The 10,887-nt window shown below is 43.7% G+C and overlaps 1 long non-coding RNA gene across 1 annotated transcript; it reads left to right on the forward strand.

Annotated features, from left to right (window-relative positions):
* The first annotated feature begins 5,575 nt into the window (after window positions 1–5,575).
* On the forward strand, window positions 5,576–9,077 carry LOC144752990 (uncharacterized). Its single transcript, XR_013594163.1, has 2 exons — window positions 5,576–5,681; window positions 8,791–9,077. It is a non-coding gene; the product is annotated as an uncharacterized LOC144752990 (long non-coding RNA).
* The last annotated feature ends 1,810 nt before the right edge of the window (window positions 9,078–10,887 follow it).

Raw genomic sequence — 10,887 nt, forward strand, 5'->3', positions numbered from 1 at the left:
TGAAATGTGTCTAATAGTGAAATTGTACTCATGTAGTCTAGACAAAATACGAACTAACCTAGAGGAAGCCTTGCCTGTACCATTACCATTGAGAAGATGAAGTAAGGGCTTGTGATCACTGAGGAGAATAAAGTGAGAGCCCCATATAAATGTTTTGAATTTTTCAATTGCCCAAGAACAGGCAAGGGCTTCTCTTTCAATAGTGCTATAGTGAGACTCAGCTACATTTAAAGCTCTTGACGCAAAACCTATAGTATTCTCCCTACAAGAGTCTCTTTGAGTTAACACTGCACCTAAACCCTTTTGACTTGCGTCAACAGCAATGGTACATTCTAAACTTGGATTGAATGATGATAGTGCAGGTGCTTCAACAATAACCTTTTTAACAGTGTCAAAAGCCTTGTTAGCTTCTTCAGACCAAATGAATTTGATATCTTTCTTGAGTAAGGTGCGGAGAGGTTGGACAAACTGAGAATAATTTTGGATGAATCGTGAATAGTACTCAGCAAGTCCAAGAAATGACCTTAGGGCATCCTTATCTTTAGGGACAGCAACATTGGAAATAGCTTTGGTTAAACAAATCTTTGGTTTAATACCATATGCAGAAATACTATGGCCCAAGTAGTCAAGTTCTTTTACCATGAATATGCATTTCTTAACACTCAGAGTTATGCCAACTTCCTGAAAGCGAGACAAAACTTTCCTTAACACTTTAAGATGCTCTGATCTATTTTTTGAATGGATCAGGACATCATCCTGATAGGCTTGTACATTGGGGATGTCATGCAAAATTGTGTCCATGAATTTTTGGAAGACACTGGCGGCAGAAGCCAAACCAAAAGGGAGTCTGAGATATTTAAATGCCCCGAAAGGGGTTATGAAGGTTGTTAACTCAGAGGAGGACCTCGAGAGAGGAATCTGATGGTAAGCACTCTTGAGGTCTAAAAGTGAGAAAATTTTTGATTCTGAAATACCTGTCAACAATTCTTGAATTTTAGGTAAGGGATGGCAATCCACAATGATGTTTTGATTAAGGGAGCGTAAATCCGTACATAAACGAATAGAGGAATCCTTTTTCTTAACGACAACAATAGGACTAACCCATAAAGAAGAATTGGTGGGAACAATAATGCCTTCTGAAACTAAATTGTCTAGAACTTTTTTAAGGTCATCTCTTACATTCAAAGGAACATTCCTCAGTTTATGACAGACAGGAATGGCATTGGGTTTCAATCTGATCAGATGCTCAAAATCTTTGATGTAGCCTACGGAATCTTTGAAAACTTCTGGAAATTCAGATATTAAACTCTGAATCTCCAAGTTTTCTTCATGAACTACATTAAAAATTGAGGTTTCATTGATTTGGACTGGTGTGTCAGAACCAGGAACCAATTTCAAACCCATTCTAGCCAAATCTTGCCATCCGACAATAAGTTTTCCATCAATGGCAATGTATACTTTTGTATTAGTAAATCTACCTAAACATTCAATTCTTGAAATAAAATATCCTAACATGTCAATACGTTTCTTATTATAGGCTTTGGGAATGATGTCAAGAGGAGATAAAGTTACATTCTTGCTCCAGATTTCATCAAATAAGGTATTAGAGATGATGGTAACAGGTGCCCCTGAATCTGCCATCATGTCTAATTCTACACCATCAACTATTACACAGCAAGTGGGGTCTTTGACAAGTGTAGTGTCTAGATCAAGCTCAACTAAATCAATGGAGAGAATTTTCCTTTCAGGAATTGACAGGTTAGAATCAACATTTTGAGTAGAGTTAATGTGAAGATCATCAAATGGAGATTGCAAGACAGACATTTCAATGTTGGAAACATTTACATTAGGGTCTTCAACAGAAGAAAGATTATTGATTCTAACACCTTTCCTGTTTCTGCAAACAATATTAAAGTGGCCAATTTTGCTACAAAAAGTACATTTTTTACCCAACGCAGGACATGTGGGGCTGTTACTAAGGTGGCTTTTTGATCCACATCTAAAGCAATAAGAATTAAATTTCTTTTGAAAAGGTTTAAATGATGAGTTTTTTTGAAGAACAGCATTAATTTGTACATCCTTTTCATGTTGAAGAGAATTTCCATCGGTGATGCATCTGGAAGAAACAATCGACCTTTCTACACTTTTGGCCATATCCAACACTTCATTTAACGTGGGGTCACGACAACTTAAAATCCTTTCTTGAATTTTTTTTGTGATAGCAGTTGTAGACAAACTGGTCTCTTAAAACAGTATCTAGATATGCTCCAAAATTGCATTCCGCAGCCAAATTTCTTAAAACAGAGATGAAGTCTTCCACAGACTCATCTTGATGTTGTTTCCTTTTCATGAAGTTGAAACGCTCCATCATAACACTTGGCTGATCAATAAATTTTTTATTCAATCTTGAAATTGCATCTGTGAAAACATTCCATCCTTCTCCATCTCCTGATGGAGGTACAGACAATGGAAGATTGTTGAAAATTTCTTTTCCTGCAGTACCCAGATGGCTATATAAAATGGCCAGCTTCCTTTTTGCAGAGTATTCATCTGCTCCAATGGCCACTAAGTAATTTTCAAAACTTATGAACCATAACTTCCATGACTCTTTAGGTTTACCAGGATTGGGTAAAAAATGGTTCAAATAAACAATTTGTTGACTAGTGGCCATGATAAAGTAATTAAAACAGGAAGCTTTTAAATTTCTTGTGAAATAGTAATAACAGTATGTAACATGTAGTTAAAACGAAATGCAGGAAGTCTTTTAACTTGTAAATATAAAACAAATACTTTTTTTTTTTTTTTAAATGCAGAAAGTCTTTTCTTTTGTAAATATGAAGCAAATACCTTTTGAATTAGGTGTGCGCGCTGTTTAAAAGTAACTTGAGGGTCACTGGTTGAAGGAAATCAACTTTAAAATCACTCGTTACAGCGTTGTTATAGAGACGAGTGAATAAACCTGGCTGTCTGGGCGTGAGCGTAATGACGTTGAAGACGATGTCGTACGTGTAGTTGGCCGCTAGACAAATCAAACGCTGGTATCCCAAAACTGTGAAAAGAGAAGAAATGTCTCACGGCTCAGCGCAGTGCCACAGGATGACGAGGATTCCAGGAATGCAGTAGCAGATCAAAATCGAGGTTAGCGCGGTGCACACAAAAATTGAAGGTATTTGAGAAGGATGCGCAAAAATGGTGAAATGCTGGTAAAATCGCCGGAGTTGCCGAGATGCTTGTCGCCAATATGTGAAGAGCGATTGATACAGGAAGCAGACGGTGAAAGTATTAAGAAATACTTTATTTAAGTAATATACAGCAGAACACAGGAGCGCAGCCTGTTCAAGTTAAGTCCAGGGAACAACTGACACAAACCACTAAACATAAACTGTATACAGGATTGACTCGAGGGGACGCACTTTTGAAGAGAAACATTCTCTTCAAGAGTGCGTGCACAATGATGGAACACTGAGCGGATGCTAAAACATGAGCGCGCCGTAGCGTGCTATGTTGACAATCAAATAAAGAACTTACGTGTACTTTACAATAACGCACAGCAACATACATAAGGGAGTGACGTAGCCAGGGAAATAGCATAAGCCCTACTTTAAAGCACATCCAGATTCTATGGCAGTCCACGGAGGCTCAAATAATGCTTCTCTAACTTTACTGACACAAACAGCAGCAAAGAGTTAACTTTAAACGAGCATGACCCGGAAGAACAGCCCCCTCCAGGTATGCACCAATAGCATTACAGTAAACCATACATAATGTCCCAGTGACGTAAGCACTTCCTCTTTCTTTGCTGCTGCAGCAGCGAGATGTGTTTTTACATTCCTTTAATACATTATTGATGTTTACTATGTATTTGCTGTAGCGCGCTGCGCCTTACTCGTCAGACGCGACCTGTGTTTCTTAACTGCCGGTTTTGCCTTTCCGTCCTGCTTTAACGGACGGGGTGTTTTCCGACTGCGCACTTCATTGTGAGCGCGTCGTGCTCTCTCGCGCATGCATTATTCTATGTGACTTGCTTGAAGTTGAGGCTTCGGTGCCCCTTCGGTTCCTTGTGTTGTGGGCTTGTGGCGAGGGAGCGGAGTTGCGCACTTCGGTGCGTCCAGGGACCAGGCTTTGTGTTAGCCCCGCCTTCGCGTGTCTGCGCATGCGCAAACAGCCGGTGACTGGATTTCTTCACCGGCTCTTCGCGCATTAACTCACGCTGTGCCTGAGATATCCCTGGCTCCAATATAACGCTGACTGGAGCGTTTTCCAGACATAGTGCTTGGCATTAGGGGAATTGATTTGGGCTTGCTCCTGCCACTTTTGAATTAATTATTTTACACCCAGTTTCAGTGTTTTTTCCAATATTTTTCTGTCTGTGATCTTTCAGCCCTTGGGTTCTTCCCCCCCCAATTTGAACTCCTTCAACCCTCCTATTATAATAATGGCGTACTACGCTGAGGAGGAAGATAAGTGGGTAGATTTTAATGAGTATGATGAGTATGTGGAGCCATACAACGACAATATGGAGGAGCAGTTTTCTGAAACCCGGGATACCCACGACCGGGGGTCTATGAATAAGGCGCTTCTCAAGGCGCTAAAGCCTTTAGCGAAGTCTCTGACTTCAAAGAAACGAAAGTCTAAGTCTAAAAGCACCTCTTCAACTTCTTCTCGTGCTTCGGCGGAAGCCTTGTTAACAGCTGCTAAGAGTGTGTTGCTAGACCATGGTTCCTTGGTTGATAAAAAGGCAAAACAGGATTCTACGACAAGTTCCTCTTCTACTACTTCAGATTCTGATGATTCCGATTCACCTAAGAAGAAGGTAAAAAAGACAAAACATACCTTCTATGATGCTCAGGCTGAGGTTCAACCGAAGAATTTATTGTTCAATCCACAGAATTTAATACATCCACGGTCCACAGAACGGCAACCCTGTATGGAAGTTGCGCATTATGTCCAGAATAATATCCGTCAAGGCTTTGAAAATCAGGTCAGGGCTACACTTAGATCTGAGTGCCCTCGACCTTCCTTACTTGGTAAAGTTACGGATACACCAGATTTGGATCCAAATATGGCAACGTTTATGCGTAAATTTGCAAAGGACCCAAAAAAGGGTTTAGATAGAGCCTGGAAAGGTTGCCAGGATAAACTTTTAGATATTTCTGGCCCTCTGACCAAGATTTTGGATGCCGCGGTGGTGGCTAAAGATAAAGGTACACCTCTCGACCCTTCGGATGTCATGGAATGGGCACAACGTGCCATGTGCTTTTTGGGGAATGCAAATGTGGCTTTGTCTACCGAGAGGAGACGTTCATTTTTGATGCGGATAGATCCGCAATTAGCAGAGATGGCTACCACAGAGCCAGGTTCCCTGGCCAATGGCATGCTTTTTGGTGAGGACTTTGTCAGAAAAATGGGAAAATATGTAGCGACTTTCTCTGCTCTGGATAAAGCGCAAGCTAATATTAAGAAAGTATTCCATACTGGTGTTTTTTCCAGGGCCGGCCGCTTTAGAGGTCGCGGTTCCGGCCGTGGAGGACAACAGACCTCTAGAGGTTCTGAGCAAAGGGGCAGAGGCTCTACCCAAAGGTCCAAATTCTACCCCTCCAAAAGTAGAGGCGACGGAGGCCGTGGTCAGCGAGGCAGTTATCGGGGTCAGCAGTACCAGTCAGGAGACTCCTCATATTCAGGTACCCATTTTACATTTCGGGGATCACATGGTGGGAGGTCGTCTGTCTCAATTCTTTCCCAGATGGGAGGCCCTGTCTTCGGATCCTTGGATCCTTCAAACTGTTCAGGGTTTCCAGATAGAGTTTTATTCCACTCCTTCTCAGACGATGCTTCCTTGTCCACTAAGTTTTTCCCCCATAGAGATGAGTTTCATCGACGAGGAGATTCAGTCTTTGTTGCTCAAAGGGGCTATTGTGCACACAACGCTGCATCCACACGGTTTTGTGAGCACGGTTTTCCTTGTGCCCAAGAAAGATCTGGGTTTCCGGCTTGTTCTCAATCTAAAAGACTTCAACGTGAGCGTAGTGTATCGCCACTTCAAAATGGAGGGCATTCATCTCTTACGAGACATGTTGTTGAGTCATGATTGGATGGTTCGGCTAGACCTGAAGGATGCTTACCTGACGGTGGCCATTTTTCCTCCTCATCGTCGTTTTTTCCAGTTTCAGTGGCGCAATCAATGGTTCGAGTTTACGGCCATGCCCTTCGGGCTGTCGTCCGCTCCATGGTGTTTCACGAAACTCATGCGACCAGTGGTGCAGTGGTTAAGAGAGAGAGGTGTGAGACTCATTATTTATCTGGACGACATTCTGAATATGGGTCAGTCTGTCGAGATAGTACAGTTGCACCTGTCTTGGACTATAACTCTCCTTCAGGAGTTGGGTTTCCTCCTCAATGTTCCCAAGTCTCTACTAATTCCCTCTCAGGTGATCGTATTCTTGGGTTTTCAGGTCAATTCGGTGACGTCTCAACTTCTCTTGCCTCTCAAGAAGAGGTCTGCTATCAAGAAGGAATTGAGGAGAGCACTTGCCTCTCCGACAATATCGTTGAGGACATTAGCCCGCCTTGTAGGACTGTTGGCAGCATCCATTCAAGCGATATTTCCAGGTCCCCTTCATTACAGGGTTTTACAGAGGTTGAAGATCTTACATCTTCGCAAGGGGCTGCATTATGCGGAACAGATTGCACTCTCTCAGGAGGCGCGTCTGGAAATGAATTGGTGGTTACAACACATGGATGCTTGGAATGGCAAGGCCATTTTTGCGGCAATCCCGGACGCCATCACAGAGTCCGACGCCAGTCGTTGGGGCTGGGGGGCTCGGTGCGGGAATGTGGAAACCGGTGGTCGGTGGTCCCAGGAGGAACTACGTCTGCACATCAATTGCCTGGAGCTCCTTGCGGGCTCTTTTGCTATTCGGACACTCTCTCCTCAGAAGGCAAGTTGTTGTATTCTTCTGCGCATGGACAATGTGTCAGCGGTACGCTACATCAATCGTCTGGGGGGGTACCAGATCCCGTCTTCTAGTGGAAATAGCCAAGGATATTTGGCATTTTTGTCTAGACCATCACATTTCTGTGACAGCGGAGTACATTCCAGGTTCCCTGAATGTGGTAGCGGACTGGAATTCCAGATTCCTACGGGACTCAAGCGACTGGAAACTGCATCCGTGTGTGTTCCACGCTCTGAACTCCAAATGGGGCCTGTGTGTTCTGGATCTCTTTGCCTCTCGACTCAACAGGCAACTTCCCCTGTTTTACAGTTGGCGTCCGGATCCGTTAGCGATCAGTTCGGACGCCTTCCTTCAATCATGGATGACGGGCATTCTATATGCATTTCCACCGTTCGTAATGATTCCGAGATTATTGGCCCACACTCGTCGACAGAGGGCGGAAATAATCCTTGTCTCACCTTGTTGGAAAGCTCAAGCGTGGTTTCCAGGAGCAATGATTTTGTCATGTGCTCCTCCAATTCGGATCAAGCCCTTTCCGGAATTATTGACCAATCCTGTCGGTCTTCTTCATCCGTTGATCATGCAGGGCCAATTGTCTCTCATGGCATGGAGACTTTCCGGCGACGTTGGCAAGTGCCGGGAGTTTCGCAAGACGCTCTCTTTTTCCTCTCCCAATCATGGGCACCTTCCACTCACAAACGTTATGAGTCCGCTTGGCGGCGATGGGTGCGTTGGTGTGGTCAACAACAGAGTGATCCTTTGGGATCCAGTATCTCTGTAATTGTCAATTTTTTGTCCGAATTAGCCAAATCTGGTATGGCTTTCAGGACAGTAAATAATTTTAGATCTGCTCTTTCAGCAGGTCATCCTCATATTGATGGTAAACCAGTAGGTGAACACCCTTTGGTTTGTAAAATTCTTCGAGGTATCAGGTTGGTAAATCCTCCGCAACCCAAATATCATACCTTATGGGATGTTTCTATTGTGCTCAGATTCTTGCAGTCTTGGCCAGCTAATGATGGTTTGTCGCGCAAACAATTATCGGCCAAATTGACTTTGTTACTGTGTCTTATATCTTGTAGGCGTGTATCTGATGTGCGTGCACTGGATTTAGCAGGCAGAGTATTTACCCCCTCCGGAGTTTCTTTTACCATTTCTCGTCGTACAAAGACAAATTCAAGATGTGTTTCTTATCCTGCCTTTCCACATCATAGTAAACTTTGTGTGGTGCAATGTTTGAAGGTCTATGAAGACTGTACTAGAGAATTCAGAAATGACGTGGCAGGTCAATTGTTAATTTCTCTTCAGAGACCTTTCCGCCCAGTCTCTTCAGCTACTCTAGCCAGGTGGGTTACTTGGCTTTTGGCTTTGGCTGGCATAGATTCCTCTGTTTTTGGTGCTCATTCTGTTCGAGGATCCATGGCTTCTAAGGCCCTTCTCACTGGGTCTAGGTTACAAGATATCATGACTGCGGCAGATTGGTCATCTGAGTCCATTTTCAAGACCTTTTACCACAAACCTATTGTGGATATTGCGTCAGTAATTGTGGAGCAACTTTAAACTAGCATTATTTGAGCCTCCGTGGACTGCCATAGAATGAAAAATTGTCTAGCATTCGCGACAAATAATTTTCAATTCTATTAAGGACACGGAGGCGAGAATAATCCCACCCAGGATGTTTTATTATATTCAGTGTATTTTGTTTACAACTGTTTTATATTGAATGCATTGTTTGATGCTTTGCTTAAATTCTTGTTTTTTCCCCACCCATTTCTATTTTGTGACTGTTTTATTTTCAGTCCGACATGGGTATTATGGCTATGTTTTCTTTTTTCAGGTGATCAAAACATCCAATCATGATGATTCAGCTATCCTGATGTTGTTTACCAGTCCTCTGCGTTCCTGGAGGTTTCCTGATGTGTTCCATTCTAGTTCCTTTGGATCTGAATTCTTTTACTTATGGACTTTGCAAAGAAAGAGGAAGTGCTTACGTCACTGGGACATTATGTATGGTTTACTGTAATGCTATTGGTGCATACCTGGAGGGGGCTGTTCTTCCGGGTCATGCTCGTTTAAAGTTAACTCTTTGCTGCTGTTTGTGTCAGTAAAGTTAGAGAAGCATTATTCTCGCCTCCGTGTCCTTAATAGAATTGAAAATTATTTGTCGCGAATGCTAGACAATTTTTCATTGTGTGGAACGAACTTCCTGTTGAAGATTCGGAGTTGAGTGAGGGGGGTCTCTCCCCAATTAATTTTTTGATTTGGATTAGTTTGTTTATATACAGTATACATTTTCAAACAATATGTCCAAAATGCTTCACTTGGGAGGGATCTCAGAAAATAACCTGAAAAATAAATACTGAGATCGGCCTTTCCTGTGGGGTTGTTACCCTCAAGAAAAACATGGGGCCAAATAATATTTTAACGGTGGAATTTCTCTGACAGTCTTGCTAAAATAACATTGGTGTGCACTTTGATAGAGGCTGCATCAGTGTTTCTCATTCTTTTAGTATCCTCTTTTACTTCTACTGCGCACAACAAGTTGTTCAAACTGGAGGAGACAAAACGGAGACAACAGCGCAGAAAACTTGGTCAGTATATTTTTCCCTACATCCAAGACCAACAAGGCTTTGTACACATGTTTTGGGAAAAGGCTTTTATAAAGCAAAACTGTGGGGCATATCCTCAAGGACTTATCGCCGAGGTAGCACCACTTTATCGCAGCCAAAGCGGCGATAAATTTATCGTCACAAGCTGGTGCTAACAGTCGATATCGCCAGTTTCCCTGTGATAGCAGCCGCAAAAAACATTGCCACAGATGACACCGGCAACTAACACTAATGATATGCAAAGTAGGCGTTCCCGTGCAAAAAGCCGAAACAACACTACTTCGCTACTTTCTCAATGACCAGCCAGATCAGCAATAAGATCCAATGAATTTCAAAGCTTTGTCCAATTGGTCGCACACTGCTTGTCCTACCAGCGTGTTGCCCCAAAGCATTGTGGTCCATGAAGTAAGCATCAGTGGGTGTGCCTCTGCCAGAGTCTTGAGCAAAAATCACTGTCGCGTTGGCCATCCCTGGACACGTGTTTCGAGGTTACCTCTCGTCAGCAGGGAATAGGCATGTATGTAGGGGTGCTGCGTAGGCTGCCAAAAAAGATTCTCAGGTCCGGTACCGCTCGTGGCACGCAGGTGCGTAACCCGGGCTCGTCAGCCCCACCAGCTCAAGGGAGCCTGAATATTAAAGAAAGTCCAATTGGTCGCACACTGCTTGTCCTACCAGCGTGTTGCCCCAAAGCATTGTGGTCCATGAAGTAAGCATTAGCGGGTGCGCCTCTGCCAGAGTCTTGAGCAAAAATCACTGTCGAGTGGGCCATCCCTGGACACGTGTTTCGAGGTTGTTACCTCTCGTCAGCAGCGAATAGGCATGTATGTAGGGGTGCTGCGTAGGCTGCCAAAAAATATTCTCAGGTCCGGTACCGCTCGTGGCACGCAGGTGCGTAACCCGGGCTCGTCAGCCCCCCAGCTCAAGGGAGCCTGAATATAAAAGAAGACCAATTGGACTTCCTTTTATATTCAGGCTCCCTTGAGCTGGTGGGGCTGACGAGCCCTGGTTACGCACCTGCGTGCCACGAGTGGTACCGAACCTGAGAATATTTTTTGGCAGCCTACGCAGCGCCCCTACATATATGCCTATTCCCTACTGGTGAGAGGTAACAACCTCGAAACACGAGTCCAGGGATGGCCAACGCAACAGTGATTTTTGCTCAAGACCCTGGCATAGGCGCACCCGCTGATGCTTACTTCATGGACCACAATGCTTTGGGGTAACACGCTGATAGGACAAGCAGTGTGCGACCAATTGGACTTTCTTTTATATTCAGGCTCCCTTGTAGCTGGTGGGGCTGACGAGCCCTGGTTACGCACCTGCGT

This window comes from Lissotriton helveticus, chromosome 5_1 (genome assembly GCF_964261635.1).
Source record: "Lissotriton helveticus chromosome 5_1, aLisHel1.1, whole genome shotgun sequence".
NCBI classification, from domain to species: domain Eukaryota; kingdom Metazoa; phylum Chordata; class Amphibia; order Caudata; family Salamandridae; genus Lissotriton; species Lissotriton helveticus.